This window comes from Suricata suricatta, chromosome 8 (genome assembly GCF_006229205.1).
Source record: "Suricata suricatta isolate VVHF042 chromosome 8, meerkat_22Aug2017_6uvM2_HiC, whole genome shotgun sequence".
Classification (NCBI taxonomy): Eukaryota; Metazoa; Chordata; class Mammalia; order Carnivora; family Herpestidae; genus Suricata; species Suricata suricatta.
In genome coordinates, this window is record NC_043707.1 from 42,575,950 (window position 1) to 42,595,860 (window position 19,911).

A 19,911-nucleotide genomic window follows, 5' to 3' on the forward strand; every position below is an offset into this window, starting at 1 on the left:
AGACAGTTCTCTCTGGTCTGGACCCTTTGGGTACCCGTGCTAGGGAGGCGGAGTGAGGTGGTCTCAGCAGAATGGCTGAGGAGCCACAGCAGGTCCCCACGACCTGGGCAATGGAAGGCGATTTGGGTCGGGGTGCGGGGTGCAACCCAAAATAAGCAACCTTGCGCTCCGTAAGGCTACTTCTGACCGGCCAAGTCCAGGGAATGGAGACCTTTGGCGACCTCGTCCTTTGCCAGCCGTTAAAATAATTTTTTTCAATGTTTATTTATTTTCGGGAAACAAAGCACGAGCAGGGGAGGGGCAGAGAGGGAGACAGGGAATCCAAAGCAAGCTCCAGGCTCTGAGCTGTCAGCTCAGAACCCTATGCGGGGCTCGAATCCACGAACCAAGAGATCATGACCTCAGCCGAATTCTGTCTGTATGTCTGTCTGTCTGTCTCTCTCTCTCTCTCTGTCTCTCTCTCTCTCTCTCTCTCTCTCTCTCTCTCTCTCTCTCTCTCTCCCTCCCTCTCTCTCTCCTCACCTGGTTGTCCTACCTTTACCTTTCTCTTCTTCAACTCTTCGGGTTCACCCCTCCTTCCCGCCCGCTGCGTTCCACAGACTGAGGCAGCCCAGCAGGTCCCGGATGGAGGGCTCAGGGCGATTCCAGCTGGGCTCTCTAGAGAGTTCCATGATCAGGACATTTGCATGATTCAGCTGCCCGTAAAAGGTTTAAACAACAATCACTTTTGAAAGTCTTTCAAGTCCTCCCATTCTGGGGTCCCTTTTAGAACTAAAACTTCACAGTCCACAGTGAAGTTTTGGTCCTCCCAGCACCCTGCCACGGAATACATCCTTCACCGAGCATTTATTGGGCGCCTACTAGATGCTAGACCCTGCAGTGCGCAAGGTAAGTGGATCCCAGGTCCTGTCCAGTGGAGATGCGGTCTGGAGGCACCAGAGGCGGCAGCGCGTGGCGCGGCACAGCCGGCTTGTGTCCTTCCACATCCTGGTCTGGGCCGAGGGACCCGCGGTGAGCGCGACCGGTGACATGCAGGGAAGAATGGCAAATGGATGACTTTGGCCCAAGAAGCTGTGGTCTGCGGGGGGCCGGCCCACACACCAGAGTCTAAGGGTCCCTGAGTAGGGGGGTGGTGTCGGCGCAATATCTATAAGAAAGGAGACAGATAAAGTGAATGGTGGCAAGATTGCACTTTACTGTGATGCTTAGGATCTTTATATACCACAGGTGATTACATCATTTTTCTTTTTTTTTAATTTTTTATTTATTTTTGATACAGAGAGAGACAGAGCATGAGAGGGGGAGGCGTAGAGAGAGAGAGAAGGAGACACAGAACCGGAAACAGGCTCCAGGTTCTGAGCTAGCTGTTAGCACAGAGCCTGACGTGGGGCTCGAACCCACGAACGTGGGGCTCGAACCCACGAATGTGAGATCTGACCTGAGCCGAAGTCGGAGGCCTAGCCGACTGAGCCACCCAGGCGCCCCGATTACATCATTTTTCTAATGATTACATTGTTTGTTACTTCCAGAAAAATTATTATTTCCATGGTAGCAAAAAACAGAAAACCAAAACAGAAAAGAGGTACAATACAGAAGATCAAAAAACATAATTCATCACTCAAAACACATCAGCAGGGGTTTGTTTTATGTATATAGTGATATTATTAATCGAAGCTTATGACAAGGCTATTTTTTCTTAAAGGTGAACATGATGATTTACAGGTAAAGTGCCCCTGACCAGGAAGGGAGTTTCAATCTGAAAATTTGCCCACTCACTGAAACTAATTAAAGGTCATAGAAAACTAACTCCAGTCTCTAATCCATCATGATCGAGAGGTCATGCGCACATTCTCTAAAACAAAGTAAAGCAGGACCCAACAAGCCATATGACACTCACTGTACGCTCAGTCTCCCAGGAGAGCGACTCAATCCCGATCCTCAACTGAGGGACCTCACTTGCACCAGGGTCACACTTTCCAGACAAGCTGGAGATCTGCGCGTTCCTCTTGGTGACTCACAGCGGGATCTCAACAGGCCTTTTGGCAGAATGGGCTCCCACAGCGGTCGTCACGTGTAGTGGGGCGGCTTCTCAGGGAGGCGAGAGGCAGGCGGGGTGGAGCCTTGCGGCGGGCCTGTGGCACCTGATGCCCACTTACAGTGTCTGTGCCAATACGCCCAATATTGAGACACCAGTGTCTCCAGCACCAGCGGGTTTTGAGTGTTTTTCGCAGAGGATGGAGAAGATGGGATGGGGAGCAAGTTTCCACCTGTGGCAACACTGAGATTTTCTAATACCTGGTCTCGGTGGTAGAAGGAGCGCGTAGGGCTGGTTGTCCCTGGAAAAAGGTGGCTCACGCTCATCGCCAGAAGTTCTAGTCTTCACTGAAACTTACTCTCTTCTGGCTTTCAGTTCTCAAAAGCGTCTTGAGTTGCTTTTATCTTTCAGGCAGCGACCTCACGCAGCAACTCTGATTCACCGCTACCCTCCCTTTTGCTTCGGGAGTGCCGGGGGCGGGCAGCTGCAGAGTCTCAGACATCCTGAATTCCCTTGGTTCTGTCCTGTGGGATGGTTTCTCTCCAACCTTAGCAGATGCCACTGGTCCCTCTGCCCCATCTGAAGAGCAGACACCACCTTGACCTATCTGATGTGACATCTGGATTCCAGGGGGACTGCTGGGCCAGAGGCTGAAGGCACAGGCATCAAAATCACCCACTGGTCAGACTCTAGATTGGCGTATTTCCTCACTCAGTAGTAACCGCACTATTACAGAATGGCACACTTTGATTTGAGGGTGTCGCGTCCTTACTTTATTATTATTATTATTATTATTATTATTATTATCAATAGACACTATTTTTAGAAACAATTTGAGGTTTACAGATAAATTAATAAATGAGTCACATGTGCCCTGTTCTCCCTCATAAAATTTCTCCTTACGTTCTTGCATTACCATGGTACTTTCGTTACAAATGATGAAGCAATATTGACACGCTATTAACTGAAACCCACAGTTTCCACTAGAGTCTCTTCTTTATGTCACCCAGTTCTAGGGGCTTGAACACCAGCATGTTGTGAATCCACCCCTACAGAATAGTATCACTTTCTGAAAAGTCCCAGGGTTCTGCTTATTTATTTATCCCTCCTATCCTCGAAGACCTATGGCAACCAATGATCTTTTCATTGTCACCATAGTTTTGCCTTTTCCAGAATGTCCTGTAGTTCGATCCACACAGTATGTTGCTTTACAGACTGGCTTCTTTCACTTAACGCTATGTATTATTAAGGTTCACACATGTCTTTTATGGCTTGATAGCTCATTTCTTTTTATTACTAAATACCATTTTATAAATGTGCTCCTGTTTGTTTATCTAGTCACCTAGCAAAGGACATTTTGGTTATTTCCACTTCTTGACAATTATAAATAAGGCTGCTATAAACTGCAGGTTTTGGGTTGAATGTAAGTTTTCATTTTACTTGGGTATATACCTAGGGCTGTGATTTCTGGATCAAATGTAAGAATATGTTTTGTTTTGTAAGAAACTGCCAAAGTTTCTTCTAAAATGGCTGTACAATTTCGTGTTCCTATCACTAATGAATGAGAGTTCCAATTCTTCCACATCCTTGCCAGGATTTGTTATTATCTGTGTTTTGGATTTTAGATATTTTTTAAAAATTCTTCTTTATATGTTTATTTATTTTTGAGAGAGAGAGAAAGCAGACACACATGGGAGGGGCAGAGAAAGGGAGACACAGAACCTGAAGGCTCCAGGCCCTAAGCTGTTAGCATAGATCCCAACACAGGGCTTGAACTTATGAATGGTGAGATCATGACCTGAGCCAAAGTCTGACACTTAACCGACTGAGCCACTTAGGTGCCCTGGATTTTAGATACTGTAAAAAGTGTGTAGTGGTATCTCATTGTTGTTTTATTCTTTTGAAAGTTTATTTTGAAAGAGAGAGGGAGAGAGAGGATCCCAAACAGGATTCACGCTGTCAGCAAGGAGCCCTCCAAGGAGACTCAATCCCACCAACCTTGAGATCATGCTCAGAGCCAAAATCAAGAGTCAGACACTTAACCAACCGAGTCATCCAGGTGCCCCTCATTGTTGTTTTAAGTTCTCTAATGACAAATGATTTTGAGCATCTTTCATAGGCTTATTTGCCGTCTGTATAACTTTTCTGATGAAGTGTCTGTTTAGATCTATTGTCCATTTTTAGTTGAGTTATTTGCTTTCTTATTGTTGAGTTTTAAGCGTCTTTGTATGTTTAACAGAGGGTTGCTGGAGGAATTGTGGGAGGGGGGATCGGCTAAATGGGTAAGGGGAATTAAGGAATCTACTCCTGAGATCATTGTTGCATTATATGCTAATTAACTTGGATGTAAATTAAAAAATAAAATATTAGGGGCACCTGGGTGGCTCAGTCAGTGAAGTGTCCGACTTTGGCTCAGGTCGTGATCTCACGGTCCATGAGTTTGAGCCCTGTGTTGGGCTCTGTGCTGACAGCTCTGAGCCTGGAGCCTGCTTCAGATTCTGGGTCTCCTTCTCTCTCTCTGCTCCTTCTCCACTTGTACTCTGTCTTTCTCTGTCTCTCGAAAATAAATAAATAAAATAAAATACTAAAATATAAAAAAAAGAGTTCTTTGTATGTTTCGGATACCGATCCTTCATCAGATACACATTTTTGTAAAGATATTATCAGTCTATGTCTTGTCCTATGTCTTGTCTTTAGTTTGAAGGTGTCTTTCATAGAGTGGAAATCTTTAATTTTATCAAAGTCCAAGTTAATCAATTTCTTCTTTCATGGATTACATCTTGGTGTTATAGCTAAAAACTCATCACCAAACCTAAAGCCACCTAGATTTTGTCCAATGCTGTATTCTAGAAGTTTTATAGTTTTACACCTTTACATTTAGGTCTATGATCTATTTTGTGAGAAGTATAATGTCTTTTTCCAGATTCTTTTTTTCCCTCTCACATATAGATGTCCAGTTTCTCCAGCACTATTTATTGAAAGGGCTACCACTATACATCCTCCATCAAGTTGTTTTTTTTTCTCTTTTATCAAAGATCAGTTGACTCTATTATGTAGATCTACTTCTGATTGTGTTCCATGGATCTGTTTGTGTTTTCACTAGATCCACACTGTTTTGATTACTGTAGCTTTATAGCAAGACTTGTAGTTGATAATGTCGATCCTTTGGTGATTTTTCTAATCTTCACCGTGAGAACCCGTTCAGGTTCCTAGGGGTAAAACCTAACAAAATGTGGAGTCCCAGAAGGTTTAAACTCTCAAGCTATTCTACACCCAGCTTCCAGCAATTTGAAGGTTTCTTTCTTTTTTTTTAAATTTTTTAATGTTTTATTTATTTTTGATACAGAGAGAGACAGAGCATGAGAGGGGGAGGGGCAGAGAGAGAAGGAGACACAGAACCAGAAGCAGGCTCCAGGCTCTTGAGCTAGCTGTCAGCACAGAGCCCGACGCGGAGCTCGAACCCACGACTGTGAGATCTGACCTGAGCTGAAGTCGGAGGCTTAACCGACTGAGCCACCCAGGCGCCCCACTGAGCCACCCAGGCACCCCTGAAGGTTTCTATCAGTCACTGGCTCCAGTAGCATCTGTTGCCAATAAGCAGTGATTTCCTGAATTAGCTTGTCTCTCTAGTTTTTGGCGTGACGTTCCCTATACTTCACTTCTCTGGTCTAAGAAGAGTGTTCATTTCCATTTCATCAGCATTTTTTCGTGTAAGGATGAGAGGGATGACTTCCAAGTTCTTTTCATGTTAGAGTAGAAACCTAGTTTGATTTTTTTATTTTTAGTAAGTAACATATGTGATGGTTAATTTTATTTGTTAACTTGGTTGCGTCAAGAGGTGCTCAGATTAAACATTATTTCTGGGTATGTCTCTGAGGGTGTTTGGGATGAGATTGGCCTTTGAATCAATGGACTCGGTATTGCCTCCTATCATATGGGTCGGTATCATCTAATTATTTGAGGACCTGAACAAAACAAAAAGTGGAAACATTGATCCTTTTTCCATTTTGCCTTTCTGCTTGAGCTGGTGCATCAGCTTCTCCTGCCCCTGGATTGGGATTTATACCATTGGCTCCCTTGGTTCTCAGGCATTTGGACAGACTGAAATTATACCACTGGCTTTCTGGGTCTCCAGCTTGCACACGGTAGATCATGGAGCTTCTTAGCCTTCATGATTGCATGAACCAATTCCTCTTAATACATCTCTATTGGTCATCTTTTTCTGGAGAACCCTTATACAATATTACAAAACTATAAATGTACACATCAATGATTTTAGTATATTTATAGGTTTGTCTGTCACCAGAGTCCAGTTGCAGAACATATTCTTTGATTCCCCAAATTCCTCCAGACTCTTTGCAGTCAGTCCCTAATCCCTACTTATCATGACTACACTAAGCAAAAGAACAATTTGGAAAAGAGGCATCATTAAATTTAAATGTTTATTATATTGGGACTTTATATGATGGATCATTTTCTTCAGTGATAACTAAAAGAGAGATTGCATCAGAGGGACTTTGTCTGGGGTAATGTAACCTATTAGCTATGATATTCCTTTCCTTGAATTGGTTTGCCTGTGCAGGTAAGTGGTACTTGCTATAAAATCTTATCCAGTAGCTCAGGAGAACAAGAGCTAAAAAAGCAAAACAAAACAACAGCACTAACTATCTGCTGAGGAAATGGTGATAAATGCTGAAATCACAGGTAATGTTACATGGAGCTAAGTATTACACCATCTTTATTCTTAAACAAGTTTGGTTAGTAACATCACAGAGACCTTTCTATAGCACCTGAAATGCGCTTCACAGTGTCCTTTATATTAAAAAGCATTGGGAATGGGGCGCCTGGGTGACTCAGTCAGTTAAGCCTCCGGCTTTGGCTCAGGTCAGATCTCAGGTTCGTGGGTTTGAGCCCCGCGTCAGGCTCTGTGCTGACCTCTATCTCAGAGCCTGGAGCCTGCTTCCGGTTCTGTGTCTCCTTCTCTCTCTGCCCCTCCCCCTCTCATACTCTGTCTCTCTCTGTATCAAAAATAAATACAACATTTAAAAAAAGTATAAAAAAAAAAAAAGCGTTGGGAAGAGTCATGTAAAAGTGAGCATAAGATTTTTACTCTGCTTCTTTGATTTTTTTTTCTTACAGGAATTAGCATACATGTTTCTGAAAATTTTAAAACATCAGGAAAATAGAGATCTAGAGATAGGCATCTGAATTAGTTGTTTATTGATGCATATGAGAAGATTACAAAAACAGGGGTTTGAAACAACATATATGTTATGTCACAGTTCTGTAGATTCCAAAGTCTGGAATAACGTACATGGGTTCTGTGCTCAGGGTCTCACAAGTCTGAAACCCAGGCGTCAGCGTGCTGTGCATGCTGTGCCTTCATTTAATGTTGTTAGGCCCGAGTTTTCATTATCGTCCCCCAAAACCAGAGACGGCCAGAAAGACCGAGGCACGCATGCAAAAGCAAAGGGCCTTTATTGTTACGGGCTTATAAACTCGGGCTCACAGACTTCACCAATGCAGTGGATCCGTGCTGAGAGCCCCGAACAAGGGCTGAGCAGGGTTTTTATGGGGTTTGGGGAGGGAGAGTTACAAGAAATTGTGACATAGGTACAGTGATCCAATCATTATTATACAATATTATTGACAGCAGGTTTAACCATTCACATTGTCTAGAGAATTCATTATTTTTGGCGGGACCCAATTACAGCATTTGGAGTACCTTTAAAATCAACCAATTAGAGTGCAAGCCTAGGGTCTTGTTCACGACTATTGGGTTAACTTTAACATTAGGTAACAGGGTCCTATCTAAAGTTCCCATCTGCAGGCCTCACCCTTAAGAATGTGGAGAGTGGTAGCTGGCCTTCACTGATTGGGTGTTGCGAAGGTGGTCTCTCTTGCTCTAGGCAATGTGTAACTGCCTGTTAGTTTCAGGGAACTGAAACCTAGGCCTTCCAGATCAGAGAGGAAACTTAAAGCCTGTCACGGAGTCTGTTTGGTTCAGACTTGTATCCTTACAATGTTCAGACTCCTCTTCCAACATGACTACAGTTACTGGCAGAACTCATTTGCTTGTGGTTGTAGGGCTGAAGCCCCTGTTTCCTTGATGGCTGTCAGAAACCATGCTCTGTGTCTGGAGGCCACCTGCCTTCTTTTGTCATGTGGCCTTCTCCATTGTCAGACTCGTAATGGTGCACAGACTTCTTCTCACGCTTGCCTCTCCCTGATGTTAACTTCTCCTGCCAGCCAGAGAAAGCTCTCATATTTAAGGAGTCATGTGATTAGATCTGGCCCACCCAGATAATCTTCCTATCCTAAAGTCAGTCATGCCATACAACATAATCTCCACAGCAATATCTCATCACACCAACAAGTTCCAAGAATTTGGGGGAGGCATATTTGGAGATCACTTTATTATTTATTTATTTAGAATTTTTAATGTTTATTTATTTTTGAGAGAGAGAGGGAGACACAGAATCCAAAGCAGGCTCCAGGCTCTAAGCTGTCAGCATAGAGCCCTACATGGGGCTGGAACCCACAAACCATGAGATTGTGACCTGAGCTGAAGTCGGATGCTTAACTGACTGGGCCACCCAGGTGCCCATGGAGATCATTTTAGACATCTGTTTACCACAATCCAACCTCCGGGTTCAGCGATACATGTCCCTTCCAAAGGCAAAATACATTTATTTTATCTGTAAGTTTCCCAAAGTGCCATTCCATGGCAGTATCAGTTCAAAGTAAAAAATGCCATGTAAATTTCATCAGCCGAGAAGTCCAAAATCACATCCCTGCAATTTGGATGATGGATAAAAAGATTTGTCCTTCTGGTATTTTTAACAGTGGAAATATCTACTTTTGATCCAAAGCTCCCTGAATTAAATTTATTTATTTATTTATTTATTTATTTATTTATTTATTTATTATTTATTTATTTTTAAGTTATTTTTATTTATTTACTTTGAGAGAGAGCATGAACAGGGGATGGGCAGAGAGAGAGGGAGAGAGGGAATCCCAAGCAGGCTCCACACTGTCAGCACAGAGCCAGAAGCGGGCCTCAAACTCACAAACCATGAGATCATGACCTGAGCTAAAACCAGGAGTCGATGCTTCACCACCTGGGCCACCTCGGTTCCCCTTTAGGCTGAACTTTTAATTCGTGTCCCCTGAAATTCAGGTGTGGGCTCCTGGAGGGAGCTAGGAGCCTCCACAGGGAAGCTTGTGGCCAAGGCCAGTGCAGTGTCTCTGCTGCTTCAAGTGATGAGGGAGTTTGGGGAAATCTCCTCATCTCTCTGGGCCTCAGTTTCCTCACCTGTAAGAGAAGGTTGTTAAACTCTCCGAAGTCTGTGCTCAGTCTCTCTGAGAGCACAAAGGACTGAGATGCCTGTTAAACATGCCCTAGGGATTCAGCTGAGACCTGACCTGGTCCCTTCTCTGTGAGTCTCCTGCAGGAGCCTGGCTGGGCCCACACTGGACACAGAGGACCGAGGGGGCTGATGGAAGACAGAAAATGAGCAGGTGTGGAGCATGAGAATGACCCAGAGAAGGACAGAGTAATGGTGGAGCGGTGGTTGCCCAAGAAGGTAAGAATCCAGAGAAGTTGAGTTCAGCAACATCTGGGGAAACTGAGGAGTGTGTACAGCAGCATCCAACTCTGCAAGGACCAGCCTGAGCTGAGCAGTGAGGACGTGGGGAGTAACTCAGTCCACAGTGAATGGTGCACCTGCCAGGGAGCCCCCAGCACGGATGGGGTTGGTTTTCACTCTGGGAAGCACCACTTCCAAGGGCAGGAGTATGTGACCATCGGGCTCTGCCCCCAACCCCTAGCTTTGACCTTGGAGCTGCCTTCACAGTGGGTAGCCTCCAAGTTAAGTGTGGGTTTAGAGGGACCAATGGCATTTGGATAAGGGTTGGAGATGTCCGTTCTTACCACAGATAGTTTTGCTCTAAGGTCAGGGGACCCTTGCATCTGAAGCAATGATACTACTAATACTCTTCTGAGTTTATTGTTGTAGAAGGCTTTACTCATCATACCTCTTGACTATTTGTTGAGTGCTTCATTTTCCTGAGGCTGTGTTAAGAACTTGGAAACCAGTAGGATTTCCCTGAGGAGGACAAAGCAGCAAGAGGAAGAGGCAAACAAAATGTGATAGCTCTGCTAAACTGGGTGTTGTGGCAGAGCAGAGGATGGGAGTGGGGGCCAGGTCAAGGACATCTCTTCCTAATGACAGGATGAACCATTGAGAGGAATCCCTTAGGAGAACCCCATCTTCATGAGAGCTCACCGCAGGGGAGTGTCAAGGGACATGGAGAGGGTAGGGCAGGCTCCTCTCTAAGGAAGGGGATTTGCTACCTCCTGGGAGAAAGCAGAGCAGCCCTGACTGGACATTTGGGACAGGAATGTAGTTGAGATAATCAGAGATGTGCAACAACTTTTAGTGATCAGTGAAGGAATGTCTCTGAGGGCCTCCCCAGTGCTTGGAGTGGTGCTAGGAACCATGAATACAGAGATGAATAAAACATTATCCTAACTGTCATGAGTATCTCAGTCTAGTAAACAGGAAGTCATAAGAAGTGTAGTGGTGGTGAGTTCCTTGGAGGAAATGGCCAGTGCAGCCTGGGTATGACCCCAGTGGTTGTCCTGGTCTCCCTCTGTGATTTCCAATAGCTTGATGACCTGTCCTGCCCAATGAATGACCCGGGGCCTCAGCCAGATTTCAGCCTTTCAGGACACAACCAACACCTGTTGGTCCAAAGGAGTCAACACTGCCAAGGTCTCCAGAGGAAACTGCTGGTATTTGTAGCTACTCACTATGTCTTGGCCAGCTAGAGACATGGGGGCAACTTCACTAAGTCTTACAGGGTGGGTCATCCTCAACATAATGACCAGTGATGACCTGACTCCTTTCTAATAAGTTAAATGCTTTCTTGATTTCAATATTCCTTCTTCTCATCAAAAATAATGTAAATATTTCCCATGCTCCTAGAATTTTATAAGTGGGTATTTTATCATCAAATTGTTATAGCTCAAGAACTAAAGTAGGAAGGAGTAAAGCAACTCTAAGTTTATGAGGAGAATGTAGTGGGGCTGGGGCTAAATTTCTTGCTTTCTGATTCCTCCATGGTTGATGAACACAGTGACTTTTCTACTCTTAGAAACAATAAAATAGCACCTCTGATTTCCTCCTCTGTTTACCCTGTTCAGTTCTGCAAACTGTAACAAATCTGCTTATCTAGACAACTTGGAATCTAAATTAGGTAAGGTCCATGAGTGTACTTACTGTGTCCCTGAGGGCAAAGCCAATTACACTGGGGGCTCTAGAGCGAAGTTACACATACGCTTCCCAAAGACAGCCTAAAGATGACTGTTCCCAGCTAGCCCTGGTTATCTGTAGATGAGAACATCAGTATGTGACCTATCTCTGAACGTCTTTGCAGAAAATCAAAATGGTCTTGAGGAAGGAATGGACAAACCCAAATATCCCCCAGGTAACTCTGAAGATTTCTGGACTGTGAATTTTTCTACTGATACCTGGAGACCTTAGATCCAGGGATAAACAGAAAATGCTGCATACAACTATTCCATACATTCAGCAATGGCAGAATATCCTTTTGAAACAGCATCTATTTTCACATGGTCATTGTGTAGGTCTCTATTTCTTACTCCCTCTCCTGTTGAGTGACCTACAGAGAATAGACACACGTGAATTGACCCAACCCAGGGATTGCTGTAATCAGCTGTTCTCGCCTGTGTGGGTAAGACCCAGGTGAGATGCATATCAGCTTCATGTCTGTTTGGCATCATCATGCTGGCAGGTTTTTTTGATAGCAAGAGAGGAAATTGAAGAATAAATTCACGTTATATTACATGTTGAGAAAATGGTCCTATAGTCGAAATACCTAAGAGTCCATAAGGCTTCAGGAACTTAATTCACTTGCACACTGCATATGAAAGTCAATGCAATGTTTGCAGAAGGGTTAAAGACACTGTTTTCATTCTCTCTTGTGCTGGGAGTCATGACCATAACACATAGGAAGAGGTTAGTCTCCCCTGTCACCTGGTTATGAGGCCAGGGCACAGAGTATATGCTGTTCTGTCTCTCTCTGCTTCTCATATAGGTGGCTACACTCTGCTCCTCATACAGGAGAAAGGAGACAGCTCCTTTGCTTTCTCTAACTGCTCCCTATGCCTCCCTCCCAGCAACACCAGGTACAAAGTCATGGTGTCTGAACCTCCTGGTTTGATCTTCTGTCATTCTTGCCCCACCAGGCACAGCATGGAGCTTCCTGAAGCTGAAAGAAGAAAGTCCCCCAGGACACACTGGATGAATGTGATTTGACTCCTTGTTTGGCCAAGAAGGGCGTGACTGCTATCAGCCTTAGTGTGATGGCACATTCCCATCTGATGAACAGGAATCCAGTTCTGCTCTGGATGTGGCCTGTGAGTGCTCCCATTCCAAAGGGGAAACTCCATGTGGTTCCCCAGGGAGTGTACATTCTGAGTTCCCCATACCCTGTGTAGACCAAGAGATTTAATTCCCATAAGTACCCCATGTATTTACAAACTGTTTTGATCCAGCCTCTAGAATTGAGTTTGAAATAAGACATTCCATGAGTCGGTGGGCTTTGCTCAATTTGTGTCTAAGCCATATAGCGCTTTTATATCTGAGCCACTGCCCATCGCTGCTCTCAAGGCAGTCCTGCCAGACCCCTCTGCCTCTCTACACTTTCAGGCCTCTTTCAGGCCTCCTAATTTTGAATTAATCTCTTATCTCTCATGCAAGGCTCTAATTTCCATTCATGAAATGGAATTGATTTGATGGTGTGTAAATTCCAATCAGGAGTTTAATCTCAATGGCTGATTCCTCAAAACCATTAACTCACAGCGTTTCAGATGGAAAAGCCTGAATATGGCAGCAATGCTCCAAGAAGCAGCCAGGTCATTCCCTGGGTCTCTGGGAAAAGGGATAAGTTTTCTGTGTTCGTACACATATGTCATGAGATACTGTGACGATGGCCTGTTACATTAGGGACATTTGTTGGCTCAAGAAAATAAGCCCAGTGATTTCCCCCAGGGCCCTACTGAAGCCCTCCTGAATGATTTCCCTCACAGCTGCCTGCTATTACTCTGCTTATATTTCTGTCCTGGGTTACATGGGACATAGGAGTGAGCGTTGGTGCCAGGGACTCTGCTTAATGGAGCTCTTTCTCTTCATTTATTTGCAGAACACTAAATTGATTACCAGGGGCTTACCAGCAAGCTGTGTGTGTGCGGGACCCCATTCAGTCCTCACAGGGACACTCTCCATAGGTGTCATCCCTGGGAGAGCTGAGGGTGCTGAGCCTCAGCAAGGCCACTCCACTGGCCCAAGACTGGCCAGTGTGCAGTGTGACATCAGACCCTCACCAGCGCAGGCTCTGTCCTCTGCTCTGCACTAGGTTCTTTCAGAGACTAAGTGGGGACAGTGCTCACACTTTCCTCATTGTTTTTTTTTTTCCAAATTATTTCAAACAGTCATAAATGTAAACAGAACAGTTGCAAGTCTGTCCCAAAGGCCCTCTGACCCACATTACTGCCAGCTCCTACCCTGTCAGTGCACTTTGTGGTGCAAGCAGACCAGCAGCTCATCCTCACCCCCAGGAGATCTCGGTCTCCAGGAGATGCTCCATGCAAAGTGATCAGGGCTGAGAGGTCTCAGATTTCTGTTTCACTAGGGGTCCTGTGGCGGCTCTTCACTTGGCCGCCTGGAAGAGCTCTGTGTCAGAGACACTGACAGCCAGCTCTGGTTTCCATGGGAGAAGGGATGAGAAACTTTCGGACACATGTCTCTGAAGAGCAATGTGTGTGACATGGCCTTCCATTAACATGGGCCAGGAGGGGCTGAGGGAGGTGAGTGGATGCAGCGTCTCCATTAGGCGCGGCCCTTCCAGGGTGTGGGTTCCAGTGGGAATATGGGAACAGTGTGCATGGGCCGTGGTTCCCCCCACAGGGTCACAGAAAGGTGCCTTGCCCCAGCCTCCCTGCACAGGGACCAGCCCTGGAGAAAGAGCCTTATCACAACCCACATTCCAACCTCATCTTTTATCCAGGGATTTTCCCCACCTGCCCAACTAATCCTATTGGGCAATGCATCAAAAATGTGATAAGCTATTTTCCCTTTTCTCCTGCAAGCAATGATTATTGTAAGCATAGATTTAATACCACCTGGTAGTTGAGAAAAGGGCAATAAAATGCCATGAGGAAATTAGGAGTGATAATTTCGAACATCCTTAGATCTTCATTCAAAATAACAATGAGAATGGGGACTGCATCTGAGAAAGAAGGATCTTTATCATACAGGCCCACCCAGGACAAGGCCAGGTGAATCTCTCAACACTTACTTCCCAGCTTAGGGATTAACCAAGAGAGTCAGTAACACCACTCATCGCCCGGCCCCCAAATAGCCATGGGCTGGAGAACACTGTGGTTGGCACTGAGCCGACTGTGGGAGCCAGAGGCCCCAGAGGGTCAGCATAGCCCATGCACTTAGAGGAGAGGACAGCAGGGGAGGCTTCTCAGCAGGGAACCCAGGTAAATGATGGCAGAAAGAGGGTGGGGATGGCTCAGAGTGTACTTGAGATCTGCTGAGGGCAGCTTGGGTGCCTGGGATGGGAAGGAAGGTGCCGCACAGCTGGGGAGCCAGAGGTGGGGCTCTGGGGGAGGCGCCACTGCCAGTGCAAGGGGGCACACCTGGGTAAGGCAGTGACCAGTGGAGGCTTGTGGTGAAGAGAAAGAATGAAGCAGCTGGTAGAAGTGAAAGGCCCCACTGCGAGGAGACAGGATCCTAGAAGCAGAAGGCATACCCCGCCTCCCCCCAGACCTGTATGTCTGTTCGAATGACCACACCAAGGAGAGGGATCCCGACCTCAGTGGCCACCAAGCTGCTCAGAGAGCTCGCTCGTTCCTACAGGAAACTTAGTTGCTCCTTCTGGCAGGCGCAGGCACATGAAGGTGAAAATGACAAAGCAGGCATGTCTCCACGGTGACAGAAACAGGAAATTAGGAGTGAGAGTCAAAGATCTCAGCTCAGGTAAAGATCCCCCTTACAGTCCATCACAAAACATAGGAAAACTATAAAATGGCATCCTGGCCTGAATTTAGTGTACGTAACAAAGCGTTTATAGATATGAAAATGATGAACCTTCCCTTAAGAAACACACAGCTCAAGGGGTACCTGGGTTGGCTCAGTCAGTTGAGCATCTGACATCGGCTGAGGTCATGATCTCATGGTTCATGAGTTCAAGCCCCAGATCAGGCTTGCAACTGTTAGCACAGAGCCTGCTTCAGATCCTCTATCCTCCTCTCTGCCCCTTCCCCCTTGCACTCTCTCCAAAATAAATAAATCATTTAAAAATAAAAAATAAAGTTCTTTAAAAGAAAAAAAAGAAATACAACTCAAAAGAAAAATAGGCAAGAAATAAGAAATCAGAAACCAGAATTAGCAGGAAAAACCTGAAGGAAATTCTCTAATGAAGAGGTTGTCGACAAGGTTCATAAGGGCAATATTTGTGCAAAATCATAGGAGATATTGAATGAAATGAAAGGAAATGAAAGCATCAAAGAGAATGGAAGTGAATAAAAGATACAGAGAAAGGAGCAGAAAGGGAGTCATAGATACCTGGGAAAGACAAGGAAAAAGCCAATGACAAGACCTACCCTCTTAGAAATAGATTTCATTTTTCAATGTTTATTTTTGAGAGAGAATAAGCACGTGTATGGGGGAAGGGCAGAACAGGAGGGGACAGAGGATATGAAGGGGGCTTTGTGCTAAGCAGGCTCTGTACTGGCAGTAGTCACCCTGACTCGAGGTTCAAACTAACAAACTGCGGAATCATGACCTGAGCTAAAGGTGGACACTTAACTGACTGAGCCACCCAGGCACCCCGAGAACTAATAGGTTTTAAAGAAAAAGAAGAACAACTCCTTTGATGCTGCACCCCCCCCCCCCCCCACCAAAAGAAGCCAATTTATATCCAATGGAGAGAAAATCAACTTATAGTCTGCATCCCCACCAAATATACAAAAAGGCAATATATTTTAAAAACTAAATAAAAACTCATTGATAAGTACTTTCTATTCACCTAGATGTCCATGTATGAAAGCAGTAGAAAAAAAGTATTAAATATGCAACACTCAGGTAGTCCTGATTCTGTCAGAGAGGAACTCTGCCCAACAAGAGATGACTGGGGAAGTTTTGACTTTTGAACAGCTGCTCATCATTGAATATACTTCATTGCAGATCTAACACAAAAGTCTGGGAGTGGACCTGGTGGGAAAAATAGGATGTAAATGGCATCTGTTTCACTGGGCCAAAACAATACTGTAAGAGTTACCTTAAGAAGGAGACCGAGCGGCCACTTTGCTGTGGGTTGGAGAAAAACACCATGCACCCACGACCCCCTCCCCTCACCTGCAGACCTGGAATGTCCTGCGCCATCTGAAAACAGCCAATCAGGAAGCTCCAGCTTCCCATCACCCTGACAGAGGAAGCAACCTGTTCCATCCCACCACGTCCCTAAAGTGCCCTTATTTGGTGGTCTGCCCTCCCAGGACTGGACCTGGAGGTCTTTCACCCATAAAGTACCTCACCCCTCCCGTACCAGGCGCAACTTCCCTGACTCCCCACTCCTGGGGTCATGGAACCTCGCCTGGGAATCACAGATCCCAATAAAGGCTTTCTTGGCTCCATAACTTGGTCCCTTTCTTTCCTCTGTCTCTGCCTCCATCTATTAAACCTTACAAATACTATAAGAAGTGGCAGGTGGAGAGGGAAGAGAAGAGAAAAATAAAATGTCAAAAGTCTGAGATTGGGAGATCACTTAAAATTTAATGTTTATTTTTTAAAATGTCTTTTTAAATTTGTGTGTGAGAGAGAGAGCACAAGTAGGAAGAACGCAGAGAGGGAGACACAGAATCTGAAGCAGGCTCCAGGCTCTGAACTGTCAGCACAGAGCCCGATGTGAGACTCAGACTCATTAACTGTGAGATCATGACCTGAACTGAAGTCGAATGCTCAACCAACTGAGCCACCCAGAGGCCCCTAAACTACAATTTTCAAATCTGTTTAGGAACATTGAAAATGGCCTATGATATAATTTTTAGTAAAAAAAAGTAATATTAAAAAATTAAATTCACATTCTCACCACCAAATACATAAATCTACGTGTGCATGGGGCATTGTAACTCAGCCAGGTTTGCACCTACAGCTTGTGAGAGCAGAGCGCTCACTTCCTTGATCCCTAGTTGAGGGACTTCCAGGGAGAAAGAACAAGGCCAGCCTCTGATGCCCTGAACTGCTCCAACATCCTGGCCTGACTCTTTTGTTCTCACCTTGGGAACAAACAGTCTCAGGTACAGAGTCTCAGACTCAAAGATACTCTGAACCTTGAGACAATGACACACAACAAGGCTACGGGATAATTCCAAACAGGCCCTACAAACATAAGGCACTCTGCAAACTACAACACCCTGAACACCGTCCTCTTTTCATAAGGAAATGACTGCTATTTCTCACTCCAATCACAGAGGTGCCAGCGCAGACCACCAGTGTTCAAGACAGAGCGAACCCTGCTTCCTTCCATCCTCCCCCTCATCGACCAACCAAAGCTCTAATCCTGTAATATGGGGTTCTTTCTAACACTCTCTACTGAGCCCATGGGGTGTGGTCTTTCTGGCGGCAATAATTCTAACCTCCGTGCGTTTAATGGGATGTGTGTTCCTGATGATTTGGTTGAGGAGAAATTCTAAGTTTCTCCTAAGATTGTTTCTCCTAAGATTTGCCAGGGGGTCAGATTTCACTGGTGGTCACAACTTTTCACTTGTGCTGTGGCAGACGTCCCCAGGGTGGATGTACTTCCTCAAGGTAAGAGTGCTCACTGTGCTTCATATTTTCTTTCCTACGCTCTTTTTCCCGACTACGGGAAATCAGCATTTAATATGTGATCGAGGGTTACAATATGTGGGCTGTATCCTGCTTGGGATTGGGAACCAATCTAAGATTGGTTCTTTCCAAGGTGAGAACAAAACAGTCAGGCTGGGAGTGTCAGAGTTCAGGGCATCAGAGGCTGGCCTTGTTCTTTCTCACCGGAAAGCCCTAACATACAGAACAAGAAAAGAGATCACTCCAGCCTCACAAGCTGTAGGTGCAAACCTGGTTACAAAACTGTGACATTGACTAAGTATCTTGACTTTTTCCGTGGCTCCATTACTCATTCCCAAATGGGTCAAAAGGAATTGTTCCTACATGGGTTGTCCCAAGTATGAAATTGATAAGAGTAGGCAGACAGACAGCAACTGGAGGCAAGGTTGGTGGCAAACAGTGGTTTTGTGGTTTCCCACCTCTGGGGTTAGAGGAGCAGGTACAGAGCACGTGCTCTACTTTCTAGCTTGTGTCTACAATACCCGATGGTTTCATCATAAAATATTGAAACTGTGGTTGTGATACCCTGGCAGGGAAAGATGGCCCTGACGGTTCCAGCAAGAACCTTGAAGAATAAAAAGTCCCCCTCCTGACCGGTAGGACAAGTCCCTCAGATGATTGGAAACAACTTCAGGTGGAGACCGCACCAGCTATGACCCATAGCCTATGCAAACAGAAGGAGAAAAGACACCCCTAACCCTCATGCTGTCGCCCTTCTGGGCCTGCCTGCATTCCGGTCTTGAGAATGAACTGTCCTTAATCTACTGCCCTACTCTCCTTCTCGCTGGCTTGTAGCATACTTTTGTTTTTTATTTATTTATTTTTTTAAAGTAGGTCCCCCGCCAACATGGGGCTTGAGCTTGCAACCCCAAGTTCAAGAGTCGAATGCTTTACTGACTGAGCTGGCCGTGTGCCCCGTCACTGTCTTTATTCGAGCATGGATCCTCACATAAATCTTTCGTGGGAATCTAAGCACCGAGACCTGCATTCCCACAACGCAGAATCTCCCACTGGTAACATCTCCTGGTGCTGTGACTGAGACTGGTTAAGATAAGGCGGTCCTCGCCCTCCTGCTCCTAGAGGACTTCCGTCGGGCTGGATGTCTCAGACGCCCGCTCTCTCAGTCTTATAATTTATCTTATCTGTTGTGTGATCTCTTATAATTTATCTTATCTGTTGTGTGATCTCACATTTTATGATCCAGTACTCTTGTGGGTCATGCTGTTTTCTCTACCTTGTGTTGTATGTCCTTCTCTATTAAACATGCCATAAATTTGCTCAGAGAGATAATGAAATCATCCACTGAAGTATATGTGACCTGTGGTAGAGCTGGTATTGGGAATCTGGACTGCTCCCCTTAAGGCCATGCTTTTATTCCTTCAGCACAGACCCTGGATAGGGTTTGTTTGGAAAGGTGATTGAGACTAGAGATTGGTAAAAGTTAGTTGTTCCTGGTAATTGTTATTTATCTGCGTGGTAAGTATTTACGGAAGATTTTCCCTGGCAGGCCCTTGAGGAGGTGCTGGGAGATAGATGGGTGAGCAAGGCAGGCCACTCTCAGGAAGATGATATTCCAGCACAGAAGGTCCGTGTTTTATAGATAATCACATCAATAGCATTTTAGTTTCTGAGTCCGGGGCCTCAGGACCCGGCGACGGGGCGTGGCCTATGCAAATGAGGCAGCGGTGCGGGCCTTTCGGGAAGGCGGACTCCCCGGGCTGTGAGATCCCGGAGCTGCTGCTCGGATTGTGTGAGGAAGACGTGTGTGTGCGGGGTGAGGCGGGTAGAGACAGGAGCGGGTGCGGAGGGTTCTGGGGTGCGGGGAGGGCAGTGACCGTGTGTGTGGAGTGTGAGGCGTGTGAGGCTGCGTCGGGGCGGCGGGCGGCCGTGCCATACTTACCTGGCAGGGGAGAC

At 45.6% G+C, this 19,911-nt stretch overlaps 1 long non-coding RNA gene across 1 annotated transcript; it reads left to right on the forward strand.

Annotated features, from left to right (window-relative positions):
• Positions 1-823: 823 nt before the first annotated feature.
• LOC115300437 lies at positions 824-12,613 on the forward strand. The gene is made up of 3 exons (XR_003912648.1): positions 824-888; positions 9,490-9,621; positions 12,309-12,613. It is a non-coding gene; the product is annotated as an uncharacterized LOC115300437 (long non-coding RNA).
• Positions 12,614-19,911: the final 7,298 nt, after the last annotated feature.